Below are 21,542 nucleotides of genomic sequence, written 5' to 3'. Positions count from 1 at the left end.
ATGGACCAGGGTTCACAACGAGGATATTAAACAAAAAAAATTTCCTGAAGAAGTTGGAAATAAATGTCAATGAAACGTTAATTTTGAAAATTTAAATTATTATTACACTGTCTAAATTCCCAAGAGTTAGTATTATATTTTGTAATTACATCATGTGTAAGAACAACCAAAATTTCTTGGGACTAAACTTAGTATTCCTTGATATATATTATATATATATGCACAGTAAAAAGTAAAGAGATAAAAAAAATTTTTGAAGTGAAAACTTCTTTAGCGGCGTTGTACACTTTTTTTTGTAATGGGTAAAAAATGTTAAACTCGCGTCAGGGCGTCAGATCGTCAGATCCTGATCGAATCCTATGTCACAGTCATTACACAGGTTCGCGTCCGATCACCGAAGTTAAGGAACATTGAGCACAATCAGTACTTGGATGGGTGACCGCTTTTTTATTAAAAATATAATTTTGTTTTGTTTTTGAAGTGAAAACTTTTGAAGTGAAAACTTCTTTAGCGGCGTTGTACACTTTTTTTGTAATGGGTAAAAAATGTTAAACTCGCGTCAGGGCGTCACATGCTGATCGAATCCTATGTCACAGTCAGTACACAGGTTCGCGTCCGATCACCGAAGTTAAGCAACATTGAGCACAATCAGTACTTGGATGGGTGAGGAACACTATGTGGTTGCCTTTTTATTAAAAATATAATTTTGTTTTTTTTTTTTTTTTTTTTTTAAGTGAAAATATCTTTAACGGCATTGTACACTTTTTTGTGATGGATAAAAAATGTTCGTTCATGAAATTGTCATGTTTGTGTTCGATAGCCCAATAAATAAATATTGTATTCTACCACATAAATGACAGTACTTTTATACTGATAATTAAAGTTTTTTTTTTAAGGATGTATGAGCATGACAACAATGTTTGATTTAAAGGCTCAAAATTTGTTTTTAGGTAGTCTTTTACTCAAAGAATATGTGGTTAAAATTTCAGCTTAGGTACCCGTGCAAATTTTTAAGAAAAAAGTCATTAAAAATCGATATAAAATACATTGGCTCTTATGGAGGAATCTCAAAAAACGACATATTTTGGAAGTTTTTGATAATTTTCATTTGGAATGAATGAAAACAAATTAAAAAAAAACTTTTTAATAGGAAGTAAACATATTAGCAATGATTTAGAAAAGAAAAAAACTAATTGTCGCCGTCCATATAAGGGATGTAAGAGCAGGGTAGATTAAGGGTTGAAATTATTTTTATATTATTTTCAACTTTGATGATGAATTTTGTTATAACTTCATAAATGTAGACGAAAAATAAGATTAAATTTTTCGATATGTGTCTTGGTTTTCGAAATATCGAAAGCTAAATAATTAAACAAAATTTTCAATTTTCGATATTTTGAAAATTAAGCCAGATATCGAAAAATTTTATTCTTACTTTTCGTCTTATATTGTCAAGTAATAATATAAATTTATCATCAAAATTAAAAATATCTATTTTTAAATTTGTGCCCCCACTACCATGCTCATACATCCTTAAGTGAAAATTTCTTTAACGGCATTGTACACTTTTTTGTAATGGATAAAAAATGTTCGTTCATGAAATTGTCATGTTTGTGTACGATAGCCCAATAAATAAATATTCTATTCTACCACATAAATTATAGTACTTTTATACTGATAATTAAAGCAACTCATGCAAAATTATTCCCTAACCATTCCAAAATATCAAAAATGCACAAATGTTAATATTCAAGTTTTCACTTCTGCCGGCACTCCCGGAGTGCAACCCGTCGTTTTTTTTTTTAATAAAAAACCCGACTGAATAAAAAGTAAACCAAACTTCATAAAAATGAACTGAAAAGAAAAAAACAAGTCCAAAAGTTTACATTGCGACTTAAACAGTCGGGACCCATTATAAGGAAGATTTGGGCCGGTAGAGACTTTAATGGGTCCCGACTGTTTAAGTCGCTATGTAAACTGTTTTTTTCTTTTCAGTTCATTTTTATGAAGTTTGGTTTACTTTTTACTCAGTCAGGTTTTTTGATTTTTGATTTTTAATATTTACTTTTTTATTTTACACTTTTTAATTATGATTATAAGGCGTATGGTTTGCGCCACATTGAATTTTAATGACTGCCATATCTTCAGTAGCACTCCAAAGGTTAAGAGAAATCGCTTGACGTCTGAATCATCAAAATCACCCTATGCATTTGGTCTCTAGTGAGCCATACATGCATTCTTTTTCACAACATGGCGTCTGGTGGTAATCACAGGGTAAACGCATGGACTAAAAATCCGCAGACCTGTGCTAACTCGATCCCATTAAAGGCATGGCCAACCAGTAGATCAGTAAATGAACGCAATCGCAGGTTAAACCCAAGAGCTAAAAACCCGTAGACCTGTGTTAACTCGACTCCATTCAGGGAATGGCCAACTCGTAGATTAGTGAATGAACGCAATCACAGGGCAACGCAAGGGCTAAAAACCCGCAGACCTGTACTTACTCGACCCCATTCAAGGCATGGCCAACCCGTAGATCAGTGAATGAACGCAGCTTAAAATGGTTAAAAATGGAAGAAAATTTTATTTTTTACTTCAAAATAGAAAACTTTTTATAGCCAAAATAAGAAATATCTAATGTACTGGAAAATGAATTTTAACTTCAATAACGGAAAAGTACTTAATTTGTTACTTCAAAAGTAGAATATTTGTTTAAAGCCAAAATTGTCTAAAGCATGATTTAAAAAATACAGTTCAGTGGGTGTAGCTATAACACATCTATTTGTCATATAAATAATTTCATTTGCTTTTGTTTATTAATAAATAAAATTTGTGTTGTATTTAATATCGAGACATGTTATAATTTAAAAAGGCATGTTATAATTTAAAATCGAGAAATGTTAAGGAATCTCATAATTTAAAATCGAGGAAAATGTTACAATTTAAAACCGAAGAAAATAAGAAACGAATTCGTTCGACGAAAGTATAATATTACAATTTAAAATCAACTAATGTGAAATTTTGTAATTTTTAAATCAACTAAAGTGGGAAGTGTAGTGTCATAATTGAAAATCGATAATATTAGTTCAAAATCGATAGTTTTAGTTCAAAATCGACATATTAAAAAATATTATAGGTATGTTTTTCAGAATTCTTTCAAAGTATTAGCTTTAAATTTTAGTATTGAGACGATTGGTACCAATATTGATACGATCTGGTACCAATTTTGAGACGATTGAATGGGGTGAAATGAACAAGTACTAATGAGAATGGCAGTTAACCGAGACATTCTCTCGAACTAGATTACTCAAGCCACGAGTTAACAGTATTCAATCTCATATATGTAACAAGCTCAATCCATATATAAATATTTAAGTGGAATTAAACAAATTGTGCACCGCATTTAACAAATACGAAAATAGTTATATTAACGTATACTGGAGTAAATCTAAGCAAAAAAAGGCTGTTATATGGATTAAAAGTTCGAGCAGCGAAACTTTGGGGTTTTTCTTTTCACATTAAAATAAGTATTTTTTGAAATTTTTTACTTTCCCGGAGTGGTGCAACGTGTTTAAAAAACAAAATGGCGTCAAAAATGAAATTTTTTTCAGAAATTTTATCATTTTTATTTTATATTCGCAAAAGGAGACATCGGTGCATATCCAAATTTGGTAGGTTTGTAGTCCATGTTAAGAACTACTCCTCATAATTTTTTGGTGGGGTGTCGTAACTTCCCCTCCCAGTTATATATATATATGTATACATACATATGGTAAAACAGTTCATTTGACTATAACTTGAAAAATATTCGATTGATTTTAATGAAACTAATATCAATAGTAGGTTTTATTACTTACAACTTTCGGTTAAAATTTTAGCGAAATCCGATAAATAGTTCGGCCAAAATTTCCAATTTAGGGAATTGTTTAAAATGGCTGCCATTTTATGCCATTTTGTCCTACGAGGTTAAATTTTTTTTTAAATTGTAGCATTTTTTATTATCTTTCGATTTTATAATAAGTGGCTTACCCGTAAAATGACTCCTTGATCCATATTTTTGCGAAAAACGGAAAATTTAACACTTTCTGGAAATAATTGTTTGGGGGGTGTATGGACTGGCTTTGGGGGGTGTTTTTTGCTTTGGCATGAGAAAACTATTTTTAAAAGAGGTCTATATGGTTTAAAGCAAAATTTTTAAGTTTTAACCCCCGCGCTGTTAGGGGGAAGGGGTGTATGAAAAAAATGTATCTTAAAAGATTTTAAAAAGAGGTCAAAATAGTTTAAAATGCTAAAGTAACCCAAAATTTTAGATGTTTTTTATTAATATAGCACTTTTTACAACATCCACCCCTTCCCCTCCCGCTTTCATATTTTTTGCAAATTCAAAATTTTTATGACGTATAAAGGGGTTTTTGGGGTCGCTGATCTCGAACTTTTGGCCCAAATAAGTACACCCCCTAAAAATATTACAATTGTTTTTGATAATCTATTGCAAAATTCGAGATCAGTGACCCCAAAAACCCCTTTATACGTCATAAAAATTTTGAATTTGCAAAAAATATGAAAGCGGGAGGGGAAGGGGTGGATGTTGTAAAAAGTGCTATATTAATAAAAACATCTAAAATTTTGGGTTACTTTAGCATTTTAAACTATTTTGACCTCTTTTTAAAATCTTTTAAGATACATTTTTTTCATACACCCCTTCCCCCTAACAGCGCGGGGGTTAAAACTTAAAAATTTTGCTTTAAACCATATAGACCTCTTTTAAAAATAGTTTTCTCATGCCAAAGCAAAAAACACCCCCCAAAGCCAGTCCATACACCCCCCAAACAATTATTTCCAGAAAGTGTTAAATTTTCCGTTTTTCGCAAAAATATGGATCAAGGAGTCATTTTACGGGTAAGCCACTTATTATAAAATCGAAAGATAATAAAAAATGCTACAATTTAAAAAAAAATTTAACCTCGTAGGACAAAATGGCATAAAATGGCAGCCATTTTAAACAATTCCCTAAATTGGAAATTTTGGCCGAACTATTTATCGGATTTCGCTAAAATTTTAACCGAAAGTTGTAAGTAATAAAACCTACTATTGATATTAGTTTCATTAAAATCAATCGAATATTTTTCAAGTTATAGTCAAATGAACTGTTTTACCATATGTATGTATACATATATATATATAACTGGGAGGGGAAGTTACGACACCCCACCAAAAAATTATGAGGAGTAGTTCTTAACATGGACTACAAACCTACCAAATTTGGATATGCACCGATGTCTCCTTTTGCGAATATAAAATAAAAATGATAAATTTTCTGAAAAAAATTTCATTTTTGACGCCATTTTGTTTTTTAAACACGTTGCACCACTCCGGGAAAGTAAAAAATTTCAAAAAATACTTATTTTAATGTGAAAAGAAAAACCCCAAAGTTTCGCTGCTCGAACTTTTAATCCATACACAAGGCGTAATTTCACTCTACTAGTAGTTCCAGCGTGGTATAGTATAATCAGACAATTTACTATAGATAAAAATTTAGAAGCCTCGGCACACAGACATTCACACATACAATTACATATGGTTAGTGAGTGAACAGGTTGGAAATGGATCGAAAATTAATTTTTTTAATTATTACATCTCGATAATAAAACGGCGAGGTGCTATTTTTATTTTTTTAACTTATTCGAAAATCATTTCTCAACACTCTCCTAGTTTTTTTTCCAATTCCGTCGAGTGAATTTTTTAATATAATAAAAAATAGTTGGAGAGACCGGACATTTTACATGCTTTAAATGGGACATGACCCTCAAAATCGCGAACTTTGTCTTTAAATATCTCGCGATCTAAACGGCCAAAAATTATGAAATTTTAGGAATTCATAAATAAAGCTATTATAAACCCGAGAAAAAAAATTCGGCCAAATCTGTCGAAAAGTGATTTCATGCTGGAACTACCTTAAGAAAAAATATTACAATAAGTGCATACTTAACCTACACAATTTGTCAAACCAAGTGACCGTTTTAATTTATACAACATGATATCGTCCCTATAAAGAGAGTTAATCATATAAACTTTTAAAAAAATACAATATATAAATGACATAGTCAACAAAGAGTTAGTCATATCTAAAAGAAACAATATAGTTTCAACAAATTAGTATGTATGATTTATGCAACATCAAAAATTAGTTACATTGTTCTCATCTGACAAAACAATATAACAAAAAAAAATTGTTCATGCTAAATTAAATCACGGCGCGGGTGTGTTAAAATCACCACACACCAAAGAATACACGAATTACCCAAAAAGTTACATAAATCATTCCCATACTATAAAATGATAATTTTAAATCATCTATCTAAAGTAGCTTACTAATCAATAAAAATAATCATTTTTGATAGTCATTTAGCACTTAGATTGAATTAAAAGAACTATTATCAAATTTATTAAATGAAATAAGACAAAGTTCAAAATTTAAATTAAAATAAATAATACATAGTAATTCTCACATTCTTACATCTGTGTTGTATTAGAGAGGTATCTGCTGCTTACTAGTTATTGAATTAGCCTGATGTCTTTTTTCCTCTGCTTGTATGACATTTAGTGACAAGCTTTTATATCTGAATTAAAACTATTTCTATTATTTTATATGTTAACCATGTATATATCTTTCCTTGTCCAACAATTAATTATTTTTTTCCTTTTTATGCAAAATTTATACATACAAAATTACTGTAAGTATTTTTTGTATTTCGGAAATTGAAAATGAAAATAGAAAATGTTAATATTTTTCATAACATATAATTATAAGGATTTTTTTAAGAAAAAAGAATTTAACTTATAAAAGAATTTAACTAAAAGAATTTAATGTATGTCTGACATCTGTGCATCGGTAATAGTCCAAGAGCTAATAACACCCGTTTCATGACGTGTTTGATGCACAGTGAAATTTTTATATTGTATTTATATTGGATTGAGAGGTAGATTTACCTGTGTTTGCCTGACCGATCCTGGGACAACAGGTACTGCGCATAATGAACAGGTGTAAAAAAAATTATATCCAAAAAAAATGTTTGATTCAGAGGCCAACAAATAAAAATTAAAAGTTTAGAATATTTTAAAAGTAAAAAAATTTCAGGCAGACTTTTTCTAAGGGGTTGATATTGAATAAATTCACCCCAAAGTTGATTTTCTTTAAATATAATTTGGAGTGTTTGATTCACGCTGCCATTTTTTTAACGGTCTAATTAAATATAAAGAAAATTATTGGCAAAAAGCCAGACACTTTTTCCGGGGTTTAATCACTGGAAAATGCGAAAAGAATTATTAAAAATAATAGAAAGATATAGGCTGCGCGCGACCGTCGGTGTGAGTGAGAACGCCGATCGCTTTACTGCTGCGGTCCCTCTCTACGTTCTCATGGGCTATTGGTCACGTGTTTCATTCTCTACATATGAGCTTCAAACTCCTGAAATCTCCTTAAATTTACCATCCATGACTTTTCTAGTAATTTCTTCTTATACTTTTATAAAGAAATATCAATCAACGTGTTGATATTTTGCTATCTCTTACAGCTTGTCTACTTTAACAAAAAAAAAATTTTTAATTTTAATTTTTTCGACTGAACGTAAGGTTTTTAAGTTATCCGCAAAAAACTGTTAAAATTTGGGCTTTTACACATAACATCTTATAAAACATTTAAAAAATACACATCGTAAAATGTGACATCTCTGAAAATTTTAATGCTAAAAAATCATGCAGATATTGTAGGAATAGAGAGCGAATTATATGCTACATAATGTATATCATTTAAAATATCTTAAGTAATGTAATTCATCAAATATTGTATGTATTCATATAGAAGTCATTGTACAAAACTTCACATCTCATATAAAGTTATGAAGAATGTTATTCTTTTGTCATTCTATGATTCATCAAAGAGCACATAAAAATATCCTTTTATAATATGATTCATTCTTAATGCATTTTAAAATTATCAATATCAAAATATGTAAAAATATGTAAACAAGCAAATATATACATACTATCACCTGTGTAAAAACTAAACTTAAACTTTATAATATTATTTAAGCTAACAAATATTGAACGCAAAATGCGAATATTTTTCAGATGTAGCCTGTAGTTAATAAATAATAAAAAATTTTATTCTTAATCAAAATTATTTAATTCAGTTATATATCAAAACTAAATAGATAAATTCTATAATAAATTAAGTTATTTTTTTTGCATAATTCTAATTCATAAAAATGGTATGGTATTATATTTTTTATATAAATTAATTTTGTCAGATACAGTAAAAACAACCATTCGTTTAACTAACTTATACAGAACATAGGTTTCTTAATTTTTCTTCCTTTCAACACCCAGTTTTGGATTAAAATTTTGAATAATTTTAAATAAAATAAAAATATTTTCTATTAAGATACTGATTTTAAGTTTTTATTTTTGTATGGATTCAGAGGCTCAAAAAACCCTGAATATCGTATTTCCGACATTTATAAATAACAGATATTTATATAAAACAAGTGAAAACAAATAATTGACTGAGTTAATTGTTGAAATACAAAGTATAGATATTGTTGATTACTCTACATTACATATACATGCATGTCACACATATATAACTGATATTATCATATCATATATACTATACAATTTGCGCTCTCACGGGTAAACAGTGATGTAAACGAACAAATGTTTCAAACAAAAGTTGTTTATTTTTTTATAACGAACATTTAAACTTTTGTTATATCTCTAAAGGTATCCTCCAGTGTTTTTTGGGCCCTTGAATCCATACAAAAATAAAATTTTAAAATTGGTATCTTAAAAGAAAATAATTATATAATATAAAAAATTTTAATTTAAAACTGGGTATTGCAAGCAAGGAAAATTTAAAAACCTTTAAATAATTTAAAGGAAGATTTATATTCTGTAAAAATTAAACGAATGGTTGTTTTTACTGTATCTGACAAAATTAATTCATATAAAAATATAATACCCATTTTCTTTTTAATAAATTAGAGGTATGACAAATTAATAATCGTTGTGTGCGTAGTCATGGTAGGGACAATAAAATCGATGCCAGCGCTTTAAGTGAAAAATTTTGGAGTTAAAGGGGGCTGTTATGACTAATTTGCAATTCTTTACATGTTAATGTTATAGAAATGTCAAATTAAAATTATTGAAAAACACGAATTAATTAAACTTAATGCATTAAAAATTGTGAAAATAAGAAATCAAATTGAACAAATATTATTTTTCAAATGTAAATTATCATAATTATTTATTTAAATTTGTGAGACAAGAATATTAAATTTTAAATGTAAGTCTTAAATGCAATCCATACAATTATATATGCATCCATACAATTCTATAATTAGAGTAGTGTATCGTTACCATGGAAACGAAACGAGCGATTAATTTTGATTAAGAATAAAATTGTTTACTATTACCGACACCTGAAAAACTTTTTTCTGATCATTCGCATTTTGCATTCATACATTATTTTAAAAAAAATATATATAATCAAGTTTATTTATTGAATTTTTAAAGATGTTATTTCACAATGAAATATTAGAAATATAGAAATAATAAGTAAATAATTAAATACATGCCTATGATGGAACAATAATAAATAAAAAATCACCAGGTGATCACCAGTGGGTAGATTACCGTTCAAGTTAACCTTTCAGTCACTTGATATCTATTTATAGTTCTTTTAAGAACTGATAAAAGAAAATAGGAATTATATTTAAAAAAAAATATTATGCGCGTAGAGTTATCTATCGGTGAATATAATAAACCAGTACATATCTAGTCGTTATACATATGTAACGCTTAATAGTGTAGTAAATAAGCCGGAAAATACCATCAAATGTGGAAAAGTGGTGGAACAGCTCCGATTTTAAAAATTTTTGTGTACGTGTTCCTTAGACCTTTAGGAACATTCAGCCGCACTAACCTTGGCATAACAGAAAAAAATGAGTAAATTAGGGTGGTTTTCTCATCCTCAGAGCATTCCAAATAGTAACAGAGAAAACAAATCAATATTTCTACTCGAAAATCGTCTCTCGAGGGTTTTTGAGGTCCCTAATCATAAATTCAAGGTTAAAAAGCAACTCAATACAGTTGCAATCCCACTAAAACTACCCCTAGAAGTGATAAACAAAAACTTTACTATATTCAAAATTTTGCTTCAGAAATCGTCTCTTGTGGAGCTTTAAGGTTCGCTGTTCAGTAATTTAAGGTCAAAAAGCAATTGAGGATGGTTTCAACCCCATTTAAACTACCCCTAGTGTCAATGACAAAAAAAATTGAAAATTCTGAATTTCACCTCAGAAATTGTCTCTCTGTGGTTCTTGAAACCTGTTAGTGCTAGGTTAATTTGACCACAAATTTGAAAAGTATGGCCCAAATTTAGTAGAATTACATAGTTGGTTTGTCAAAATTGGATAAAATTTCGATGTAATAGAGCAAAATTAAATATTTTGAATTTTGATGACGTCATCAAGTTCAAAAATTCGATTTTTTTAATAACACAGGCAATTTTGATCCGATCTTATTGGAATTTTTTTTGAAACTTACTAATTTTGGGTCATTCTTTTCAGCTGTGATGTCAGTTTTTCGCTAGTTATCACTTATGTGCTTAATTCCGGGACCAGGCCTCCACATTCTTGAAACCTAATAGAGCTAGGTTAATTTTGATCATAAATTTGAAAAATATGGCCCAAATTTAGTAGGATTACATACTTTGTTTATCAAAATTGGATAAAATTTCGATGAAATAGAGCAAAATTAAATATTTTGAATTTTGATGACGTCATCAAGTTCAAAAATTCGATTTTTTTAATAACGCAGGCAATTTTGATCCGATCTTATTGGAATTTTTTTTGAAACCCACTAATTTTGGGTCATTCTTTTCAGCTGTGATGTCAGTTTTTCGCTAGTTATCACTTATGTGCTTAATTCCGGGACCAGGCCTCCACATTCTTGAAACCTAATAGAGCTAGGTTAATTTTGATCATAAATTTGAAAAATATGGCCCAAATTTAGTGGGATTACATACTTTGTTTATCAAAATTGGATAAAATTTCGATGAAATAGAGCAAAATTAAATATTTTGAATTTTGATGACGTCATCAAGTTCAAAAATTCTATTTTTTTAATAACACAGGCAATTTTGATCCGATCTTATTGGAATTTTTTTTGAAACTTACTAATTTTGGGTCATTCTTTTCAGCTGTGATGTCAGTTTTTCGCTAGTTATCACTTATGTGCTTATTTCCGAAACCAGACCTCCACATTCTTGAAACCTATTAGTGCTAGGTTAATTTTGACCACAAATTTGAAAAGTATGGCCCAAATTTAGTAGAATTACATACTTGGTTTGTCAAAATTGGATAAAATTTCGATGTAATAGAGCAAAATTAAATATTTTGAATTTTGATGACGTCAAAAGTTCAAAAATTCGATTTTTTTAAATAACACAGGCAGTTTTGATCTGATGTTATTGGAATTTTTTTTTGAAACCAACTAATTTTGGGTCATTCTTTTCAGCTGTGATGTCAGTTTTTTGCTAGAATTTTGAAAAATTCTAGGCCACAATCCAAGTTTCCTCCCGCAGCTTGGGCAGAGTTATGTCAAACGGCTGTTTATATTTTAAATAGGACTGGAAAATCGTCAGTACAGAATGTTAGAATTAGAGTTGTGGACTGGGAAGAAAGCCAGAATACATCACCTCCGTGTCATAGGCTCTACTTGTTATCCCCATATTCCGAAAGAAAAAAGAAGGGAAACGGACTATAAAGCTGTGAAAGGATATCCTATAGGCTAAGGCGACGATGAAAGGTTGACAATTGTGTAAAATCACTAATTTCGTATCTTTGCAATAAAAAACATCAATTAATTAAATTCAGTTTACGTTTTTTATTACAAACATTAAAAGGTAAATCCATGGTTGCACTACAGCTAAGCGAAATAGGCCAACGCCAATGTGTAACTTTGTTAATTTGTATTTTATTTTACAATTTTTATTTTTGTTAATTTTTATTAGTATTTTAATTGTATTGTTAAATTTAATTTTGATTTTCATTAACAAATGTTAATAAATATTTTTGAAAGAAGTTAGTAAAATCCAGTCGCGTTCTAAATATTGTACTAGAGATATTTTAATAAATAAATGTGTTTAATGTTTACGATGTACGATGTCGCACCTTCTCTATCACTATCCAGCTCTTGTTATGAGGAGGTGGGTTCACTTGAGCGAGCCTTTCCTTGATGCCCTCTACGCCTGAATTTAGTTGACATCAAAGCACTCCTGCTGTTCAAAATGGTTCATGGAGTGACTATTGGAGGACAACGGATCCATTGTCTGAGTGTGCCCCATCCCAGGAGAGCCACCCTAACCTAACCTAACCTAACCTAACCACATTGTGACAGTTTATAAGCGCGCTGAAATAAACATGAAAAATTATATCTGACACATTTTTTATCGATTAAAATATGATATTTAATAAATTGTTTTTTATTTATTATTCTTAAAAAACTAATATTAAATAAATTAAATGCTATCTGATACAAATAACCAAGTTTTTTTTTATGTAATATTTTATAGAAAATTTAAAAAATGTCACGTGAAAATTGATAGAGTGATTCAAGAGGAAGGTTTTTATGTATAATACATCCATATTATAGTAGAGTAAGGGATTGAAATAGGGGTTGAAAGGGATATGCTTCAAAAACTAAAAAGTTGTGCATCGATTAAGCTCAAATATTGACACGATATACAACCAGCTTCAAAGATCTATTGTTTTTATCTACTTTTAACCTTCGGAGGGTAGAAAGGTGTAGCGAGAAAGTGGGAAGGAATTATCGAATATTTACAAATATACCTAAGTGGGGTATCAAATAAAAGAGCATGACGTGTACATTACAAAACTGTTATCCCACGAAAGGAAATGTGGAGGGAGGGGTGCAAGTGGGGATGTTGTCCAGCAAAGCGGGTAGTTCACAGCTAGTACTATATAATGTCAAACTTCGGCAGCTTAGTAGGTAGAGCGCCCTATTTTTTTAGTCCCAGTAAATTAACAATTAAAAACTTAATTACGAGATATCATGATTGGAATGAAATTTGTTTTAATGAATCTTAAAATATTTAAAATATGTTTTAAATTTATTCTGAGCATCTGACGTTCATAGTTATATCATCTTTTAAATGTGGTGTCGCGCTTATCGCGCGATGGACACAGGCTAAGATATTACCATTATTTTATCCATATTTTATCTATGGACACAGGGTTAAAATCGTTCGTCGGACTTGACATGGGTGTTATATAAATATTATTATGTATAGTATTTGCTTAAACCAAATACTTTTATATCGTGTAACTAAGTATATCTTACAGATGGCAGTATATTCGAACGAAAGCACACGTGTGTATGTTCATTGTAAATAAAAGCTCCATTTATAAATAGTAGTTACAGAATAACTGTTCAAACTGTGATTTTAAATAATTAAATATATAAAGATAGGTTTTAAAATAAAATTTTGTTATTATTTATTTATAAATATTTACGTGTGGTGTTAAATTACGAGTGGTATTTTAATTTTTTTTTTTAAATGGAACTCTTATAAGAATTTTAGAATTAGATAATGTAATGTTTGCAATATAATACGAACAACGTGACTGACTGGTTGACTAAGTTTGGTTAAAAAATATTATTTATTAAATATTATATCATCGATGTTAAATCAATATGAATGTAATTGACATATCCATGTAAGCTACATTTACATAGTGAAAATTCTTTTTATTTAGATACATTATACAGCAATTTATCTACACTTTAATATTAAAATAAATTTATTAAATAGTAGTCACGCTACAACTAGAATATAGTTTATGGTTGAAACCTATTTCATTCGATAATCGTTCATTCGAATGTCTTCACATAAGTATCAAAGTCGTTTATCTTATTGCTAAAAATAATAGTGTCTTTTTATTGAGTTTACAAAAATTAAGATAAAACAATTAATAGGTACCTATTTCAAATAAAAATTAACTAATCATTGATCACGAATATACATTTTATAAAGTCTTTCAATATTTTCCTTTCGTACCAGATACGAACAAGTGCATTTATTAACGGTACCCTTTTTTAAATTGCAATAAAATACTATAATATGATATTTATTATAGTCACGACTCATATTTCAGTCTGTTTTATCAATAACTGGAAAAAAAAAACTTAAGGATACGGTTTGTTATTTTCCAAAGATTAATAGAAAATTTATGAAAAACTAATTAAAAAAAATTGATTTATTCATTTCTAACAATGAAGTACGACCTCTTTAAATTATAAAAAAAAACTTATAAATAAAACATGTGGTACATAATAAAGCATGGTGGAATAAAGTAATAAAAGTGTACTCGTACGGAAAAAACTGATGAATCACTCTATGGGAAAAACTATACCCTTCATTTTGGATTACCAGCCAATTAGCACTTACAGTTTCTAATTCAAATCAGAACTTTAATAACGATTTATTGGAAAAGGTAAACTCTAAAAATAAGTATCCTAACCTGACCAAACGGCACTACAGTCCTGGGTGTCAGAACTTTCATAACGGTTTATTTGAAACGGCTTACTCTAAAAATAAGTATCCTGACATGACCAAACGGCACTACACCTTGGCTGTGCCTTGGCCTCCTCAAGAATTTACCTCCATTGCATTCTGTTTTGGGAGTTACAAACATTTGGGAGTGACCCATGCGTTGTTTGTGGCCAATGCATTCAATTCTTTGATGAAATGGACAATGTCTTTATTTTGCAAAATGTTACTTAATAGGGGATAATCTTGATGTCGAATTGACCTTATTACTCATAAAAATGAAAGAGAAGACTTGATACTATAATAAAATTTGCAAACTAATTTAAAATTGCATTCAGAGGTTGCCTATGTCCTTTTAGCAAAACAAAGTTTTAAATGTAATTTTTATGGCGATACCCAGGTATGACCTCACTAGTGGATATCTTCCCCTTTCTTTAATCAGAAATTTTAAACGTTCATATCTTGCATACTAGTAAATATTTTTTTAAACCATTTTCACTTTTCTATTCGCGAAGTGAGAATTCGCGAATTCTTCATTTGAAGTGATTAAAAAAATTTATTCCGATCCTCTATTCTGTGTTGTATCGGATTCTTCCTTCGTCGTTTTCTTTCACTGCGCCGCACATTTTCCTCATTACCTTACCTTGGATTACCTTAGGTTAAGTTTTATTGGCTGTCCATAAGAGACACACTTAGGCTATAGAGCCCATTGTAATACCATATATGTGTTTTACAACTTTTCCGCTGATAATTTCATTTATCAACTCCTCAATTATTTTTACAGGCTTGGTGCAGCTCTTTTATGCATATACCATGCACTACACTACAACCATTACTCAAATTAAATTTCTTGTTGTAACGTGGGAATCGAACCCGCTATCCTAGGCATACCGCGTACGAAATTGGTTCCGCCTTTGGTTAAACCATTTAATTTTGCGATCTTTGATGGACAATGTCTTTTTTCTGTACTGTTTCGGATGCTTCATTCGTTATTTTCTTTGACTCCTGGTTACCTTTCCGTCGAATTTTTTCCAATCATTCCTTATCATCCTCAGTCAGCGTTTATATTTCCCGGCCATATGTCACTTTGCATCTTTGCATTATGATTTAATAGGTTGTTTTCAAGGATATTTATGTTTATGCTACAATCTTGAAAGTTATTTTATCAATTACAAGATCTATCCTGAGTTTTGTGTTTTGCCTGATGACTGGTAATGAACACCATGACCAACACAAGACTAATCTGGCTGTCTTTATCTTTCTGTCTACCATACATGGTATTGTACTTTTATCATGCTCTTACACATAAGATCAGATCAAACAAGACTCGCAAGACTAAGACCAATGAGTAAGACAAGTATGCTAGACCCGTTACACTAAATTTGTTACATAGTAGTAAGATAGTCGAATACAGCCTTGGTCTTGGTCTCGCTCATCGCTACCGATGAAGCGATTATGTATTGTGTTTTTATACTCTGTATTTATGTAATAAATATATCAAGGTTTACATAGTTTAGTCCCAAATTTGTAACGCTTAAAAAAATTGGTACTTCGAACAAAATTTTGGTATAAGTGTTCTTAAAATTACCTAATTGGTCTCTTTGCGGTTGTCTGCCTGCCCGTTTGTCGTTTCTGGTTTCTCAACCTTTTCTATTCCTCGAGGCACAAGAAACCTCGATCAGGATTTCTCGAATATCTAGAGAAATTTATAATAAAACCCGATATTATTTCCAAATTTTTTTTTTGCTTTATTACAAATCGCGCCTCGAAACAATGGTTCAGAGCACCTTGCCAAATAGACCCTTGTACTCTATCCCCTATCGCCTACTACTCGGGAGCAGTATAGTTGTAATTAATTCTATCATTTTGGTTTATGGATAAAAAATGAGTGATTTAACATTTTAGTTCAGAAGAATTAGAGAAACAGCAAAAGATTTTTTCGGTTTAAGTCTTTTAACGATTTTCTTTATTTTCCTCCTAAGTAAAATATTGTCAAGTTTGGAGAAAAAATCCATTAGTTTACATAGCAACTTAACATTCGGGGGACTCCGACTGTGTTTAGTCGCTGTGTAAACTACTTGGCTTGTTTTTTTCTTTTCAGTTTTTATTTAAGGCAGTCAGGTTTTTTGATTTTTTAAATTTTTATTTTTATTTCACACTTTTTAGTTAGGATTTATACTCATTCAACGATACCCTACTTACCATAATTTGCCGACTTTTAGTTTCATGTTAGCATGTTCGCTCCTTTTTGCCGTTATAGAGACCAAACGCGTTAGTTGATGATTCTTACGTCAATTTATTTGTCTATTTAATCTTCGAATTTAATTTTTTTCTCAATATGGAGTCTGGTGGCCATATTGAATTTTCATTACTGCCATATCTTCAGTGACACTCGCAAGATTAATATAAATCGATTGACGTTAGAATCATCAAGATCGGCCGATGCGTTTGGTCTCTAGTGTGCCGGAAAGAAACACACATAATTATAAACATACTGCATATATAGATTGATAAAGTTAATAGATAATATTTACAATTAGAAGTTAAGGATGTATGAGCATAACAACAATGTTTGATTTAAAGGCTCAAAATTTGTTTGTAGGTAGTCTTTTACTCAAAAAATATGTGGTTAAAATTTCAGCTTAGGTATCCGTGCAAATTTTTAAGAAAAAAGTCATTAAAAATCGATATAAAATACTTTGGCTCTTATGGAGGAATCTCAAAAAACGACATATTTTGGAAGTTTTTGATAATTTTCATTTGGAATGAATGAAAACAAATTAAAAAAAAACTTTTTAATAGAAAGTAAACATATTAGCAATGAATTAGAAAAGAAAAAAACTAAGTGTCACCGTCCATATAAGGGATGTAAGAGCAGGGTAGATTTAGGGTTGAAATTATTTTTATCTTATTTTCAACTTTGATGATGAATTTTGTTATAACTTCATGAATGTAGACGAAAAATAAGAATAAAATTTTTCGATATGTGCCTTGGTTTTCGAAATATCGAAAGCTGAATAATTAAACAAAATTTTCATTTTTCGATATTTTGAAAATTACGCCAGGTATTGAAAAATTTTATTCTTACTTTTGGTCTTATATCGTCAAGTTATAATATAATTTATCATCAAAATTGAAAATATCTATTTTTAAATTTGTGCCCCCACTACCATGCTCATACATCCTTAATCATAGTCTATAATTATAATTTAGAACCTTTTTTCCTTAAAACCCAATATTTCAGCAGTTATAATAAGATATCAGCCGGCGTAGTATTTTAGATACTTAAGTATGTTCAATAGAAAGATCCATTCAACATTTATACCAAAATTTTGGGGTGTCTAAAATCAAACTATGATATGAACACACCTTTAGAACATTATTCCACCATGGGTAAAAGTATTACTGTTTTAATAGTTTTACAAGCTTTTTGATTGGTGTAAACTTAATAATAAGTGTGAAAATAAATAGTCCTATGGTACAATTTGTACGAATTATTGATTTGAATTATAAATGCTCTACTTTCAAATAGTTTAAAAAGGACTGACCCTCTACTTTAGAAACATTTCATTTACAAATAGAAAATATTTTAATGTCTTATTTTGCGTGATCAATTCTAATGATAAAAATTTTATCAATTTGGAAACAGTTACAAAAAAAAAATGATAGAAACAATATTATCACTATAAAACTTGCCGCTGATTCTACTTGATATTCTTTTATTGAATATAAACACGAATATTTTTTATTATTACCTGCAGCCGACCATAGTACAGTGTTGCGGTATTCGGTATTCGTATTAAGTATTAGGTATAAGGTACAAAATAGATTATGAACTTGACCCAATTAAATAATTACTTATTAATTTTAATTATTTAAATGCAGCATCTATTATGCACATAACAAATATGTAATAGCAGTTGCATATAAGTATAAGCAAATAGTATACATATAATAGTTATATCAAAAAATTGCTCCTGAAATGTTTCTTCAGAATATTTAATTGCTCCACTTAAATAATTAATTGGATTTTAATACTAAGAAAGACTCTATCTAGCGATAAGAAAAAGAATTAAAGTTTGCAACGACCATGGATACATAATATTTAATCGAAATGTTTCTTTAAAATCTTGTTGGCCATATACATATAAAAGAGGTTAATGTAACAATTTTTATAACACAAATTTTGTTAAAGAATTATGTCGGTTGGAAACGTAAATCGCGAGTAAATTATGTATAAATTCCAAATTGTAGTTAGGAAATACAAATTTCACACACAACCATAAATAAACGGTCCGAAACAACGGACAAGACTTTATTATATTATAAAATTGATATATTATTCTTGTAATATTTTGATTGAAAGCAGCCAATTGTAAGAATTATTTAAAAACAAGGAAAAGCTTTAGTTTCTTAATTTCACTAATTTGGCTTAATTAAGTTTTATTTATTTCTTTATTTGATTTATTTGATTATGTGAACAATTTGAATAATAATACGATTTTATCATGCGATTTTTGAGGTTTTATTGCACTTTCACTTGAACGTAAACAGTATCAAACCTAGGACCTTGTTGATATAAACCCTGATACGAAGTTTTACTGCAGTCCCCTCAGCCTCTCTCTAGAAAATCCCATTTTCCTGTATTTTGAAATGTTTTCCCTAGGGTGTACCCTTTTCGAATTTTCCCGGATGTGTGGCTTATACCAATCTTAGGAACACCTTATGGTTTAGCCTTGTGCCAAGTTTAATTGAAATCGTTAAAGCCGTCTTTGAGAAAACCCAAAAAAAGTTTTCCCAAAAGTGTGGGCCTTCTCGAATTTTCTCGGATATGTGGCTTATACCAATCCTAGGGACACCTTAAGGTCTAGCCTTGTGCCCAGTTTAATCGAAATCGTTACAGCCGTTTTTGAGAAAACCCCAAAATACTTGTTTTGGCCTCGAGGGAAGTACCCTTAAAAAAAGACCTAGGCAAAAAATGAAAAATTCGTCTGGAATTATGACCAAACTGACCCTATGTACCGAGTTTGAGAAAAATCGGTTGAAAATTGAAGGCTCTAGCTTGGTAACAGACATACCGACATACCGACATACCGGTATACCGACGGACGCATCATTTTTTAAAAACCACTTTTTTGGAATCAGAAACCCTCAAAACGTGTATTTCCGTTGAAACCCCGATATCGATTTTTTTTCGATTACAATACTTTATTATATTTATAATATGATAAAGTAAAAAATTAAAACTAAAAATATATATGACAAACATTGAACCTAAAAATTAACAGTTCAAATTTCAAAATGTAAATCAAAAACAACATTATATTAAACTATCGCCATCATAAAAGACTCGGGGAGCAAATATGGGACATCACCTTGAGATGTATAATTAAGTAGACATCTTTAATCTTGTTATTCAATGAAAAAAAAATGAGCTGAGTGTATATAGTAAGGTTTGAAACATTTAATTAGTTATTAATTATTTAAAATATTTGACGCTTTAATCGGCAAATGAATTTGTCTTTTAATTCCCACTAACGCTATCTTGATTTTTTTTTAAATATTAACGATTAAAGTTTGTGTATGTAAATGTAAATGGAGACAAATGGGAATTAAAATTATTAATTATGAATAACTATATAAGTATCTATTAATTATTTAAGTGGAGCAATTATATATTCTGAAGGAGCATTTCAGGAGCTATTTTTTTATATTTAATTTTTTGTAAATATTAAGGAAGTTCCCTCACCAGTAATAGAAAAAAATAAATTAGTAGAAAATGATCCAAATTTTTAGTATGTTGTAGTTAACGATACATATTATTAAATCAAAAAAAAAATTGGGTATCTTATCTATCAATTAAGAGAGTAATTAATTAATTAAAAATACACTAAATAACATAGCATGATATGAGATACCATCCTTATGTTATTTAGTGTATTTTTAATTAATAAAAACTCTCTTAATTGATCGATAAGATACCCAAATTTTTTTTTTGATTTAATAATATGTATCGTTAACTACAACATACTAAAAATTCGGATCCTTATCTACTAATTTATTTTTGAAGTGAAAACTTCTTTAGCGGCGTTGTACACTTTTTTTCTAATGGGTAAAAAATGTTAAACTCGCGTCAGGACACGTGACCTGATCGAAAAAGCGTAAGACTATGTCACATTCAGTACACCGGCTCTCGTCCGACCACTGAAGTTAAGCAACATTGGGTACAGTCAGTACTTGGATGGGTGACCGCTTGGGAACACTGTGTGCGGTTGCCTCTTTATTAAAAATATAACTTTTTTTTTTTGTTTTTTTTTTTCTATCACATAAATGATACTTTTATCACATAATAGTACTTTTATACTGATAATTATAGCAATTTGTGCAAAAATATTCCCTAGCCATTTCTAAATATTAAAAATACACAACGTAAACATTCAAGTTTTCACTTCTGCCGGCACTCCCGGAGTGCAACCCGTTGTTTTTTTCGATTACTGGCGAGGGAACATCCTTAATATGTAACTAGTTTATGGTTTATGCAGGTTGTTAGAATTAAAAAAAGAACTAAAAATAGAAATATAAAAAAATAAAATTGATTAATAAATTATATAAATATGTTGTAAAATCATATTTGATAAGATCAAATAACGACATTAATTTCTTCATATATGATTAAATTTAGGATACAAAAAAATATTTTAATGTTAATGTATATGAAAACTATATATGCAAAAAATCGCATCACATCGCGTGATCAAACAATATAACACAAACACAAATAAACTTTAACAACTGAATAACAAACTTTGTAAAAGTGTCATTAACTAACGAAAACATTGAAAAATGACTGCATTACATTTATATAAATTAAAACCGGGTTAGTTTGTTTGAACTTGATAATAGTTATCGT

The sequence above is a fragment of the Chrysoperla carnea genome, chromosome 1 (genome assembly GCF_905475395.1).
Source record: "Chrysoperla carnea chromosome 1, inChrCarn1.1, whole genome shotgun sequence".
Taxonomy (NCBI): domain Eukaryota; kingdom Metazoa; phylum Arthropoda; class Insecta; order Neuroptera; family Chrysopidae; genus Chrysoperla; species Chrysoperla carnea.
This window is presented reverse-complemented; position numbering follows the sequence as displayed.